Source organism: Gossypium arboreum, chromosome 8 (genome assembly GCF_025698485.1).
Source record: "Gossypium arboreum isolate Shixiya-1 chromosome 8, ASM2569848v2, whole genome shotgun sequence".
Lineage (NCBI taxonomy): Eukaryota > Viridiplantae > Streptophyta > Magnoliopsida > Malvales > Malvaceae > Gossypium > Gossypium arboreum.
The window spans coordinates 76,122,191-76,124,240 of NC_069077.1; the positions used below are offsets into that span (position 1 = coordinate 76,122,191).

Sequence of the window (2,050 nt, forward strand, 5' to 3'; positions counted from 1 at the left end):
GATTTGGATAGTAGTTCTCTCTCCAGAAAAACTGGTGAAAAAAGTCCAGAGAAAAGAGAGAGGGTAGTAGCTTAAGAAGAGAGCAGACGCGTAAAGAAAGGGATGAGCAATCAACCTTGGGTCCCACTTTGATTTAGCAGCATCGAAGTGAAAGCTAGAGTGGTGAAAGTTTCCTACAGTTCGACATTCATCCTATAAATTAATTTATGCAATTTCTAAACTATTAATGATGATGTTGAAATTTATTCTGATTTAGGATTTTAAATCCCAACCCATGAGCTAATTTCATTTGGGTTGGAATTATTAGATCTATCTTGATATATTAATGGTCATGTTGATATTTTGAGTAGATCTAGAGTTTTATTTGTTTGGATTATTCTAAATATATGCATGCAAGCTCTAGACGTAAATGAATGCATGGTATATCCTTAAACTTTATTTAATTCTAAAAAGATTAAATAAGTTGGGACTTCATCGAATGATATGAGCAAGTACTCAAGTGAATACTCGTAGCACTCTAGACATAGAGTCGTAATCTATATAGAGTAAGGAAGAATATTGTTAGGTATTGTTCTTGAGACTTGTAGACATACAACAAATTAGAATGATAGTGCTAATTCTAGCTCTTGAAAGAAGAAAAATGTAGTAGTTATGCTCTAAATAGTAATTTGGTAAAGATTTTTCCATGACATTATTATGTTATTAAGATATAATCCAAGCAATTCCAACCTTCCCACTCAACATCATTAGTACTCTCAACTTTGTCTTGTACAATTGCCACAACATTTTATTCATTATTTGATTTTTATATTTTATACATTAATACTTCACTTCAAATCATTATTCTGTTTACTTTACCATAAGCCTAATTAGCATAGTTTATCATATTAAATCAATCATATTTTTACCTATTTCGATCCCTGTGGAGAAGATCTCACTTATCACTTTATTACTTGATCCGACATGCATACTTGCACATTCATATTACATATTCACATGCGACAAGTTTTTGGTGATGTTGCTGGGGATTGAAAAATTGGTGAATTTTGGTTTGTTATTATCGATTTAATTTTGTTTGTTGGAGCTTATTTAGTTGCTGTTGTTTCTTTTTCAATTTTGTTGCTAGTTTATGAGTAGAGGTATTCCCGAGAACAAAGAGTATTATTTTGATCATGAAATTGACAGAACTTTGAGAAGAAAGAGAAAAGAATTGTGAGAAATGGCAAAGATTGGAAATAATCTATGCAGAGAAGATCCATTACATCCGAATGGTAGTGACATTGATATTCCTCGTGTGGTAGATGGTAGAGACAGAACCATTAGAGAACATGTAGTGCCAATATTGGATGATTTGAATCCAAGGGCTGTTAAGCCACATATTTAAGCTTAGGATTTTGAGTTGAAACCAGTGATGTTTCAAATGCTACAAATAGTAGGACAATTCAGTGGATTACCTATTGAAGATCTACAGTTGCATTTAAGACTCTTTTTGGAGGTCTGTGATTTATTTAGGCAGTAGGGTGTTCCTACAGATGCCCTGAGACTCAACCTACTTCCTTACTCATTGCGAGATCATGCTAGAGCATGGTTGAATGCTTTGTCGTCAAGAACGGTGGCATCTTAGAATGAACTCTGTTAATGGTTTTTTTTTTCAATACAATCCTTCAAACATGAATGCCAAATTGAGGAACGATATTACATCTTTTCGGCAATTTGAAGATGAGACATTGTATGAAGCTTGGAAGCGATTCAAGGAAATGATTAGAAAATGCTCTATGCATGGTTTCCAACATTGGAAACAAATGGAAATGTTTTATAATAGACTAAATGCATATACATGAATGGTTGTTGATGCATCTGCCAATGGAACTTTGCTATTTAAATCATATAATGAGGCATTAAGATTATGGAAAAGATAATAACAATGATTACCAATATCCAAATACAAGAGTGGGTACTGGCAAAAGAGTTGTTGGAGCAATGGAGCTTGATGCGATCACTTCATTAACAGCTCAGGGATCATCCCTAACTAATATGATTAAAATATTGA

At 33.2% G+C, this 2,050-nt stretch overlaps 1 non-coding gene across 1 annotated transcript; it reads right to left on the reverse strand.

Moving 5' to 3' along the window:
• Positions 1-1,679: 1,679 nt before the first annotated feature.
• Positions 1,680-1,786, reverse strand: LOC128280358 (small nucleolar RNA R71). The gene has a single exon (XR_008270538.1). It is a non-coding gene; the product is annotated as a small nucleolar RNA R71 (small nucleolar RNA).
• Positions 1,787-2,050: the final 264 nt, after the last annotated feature.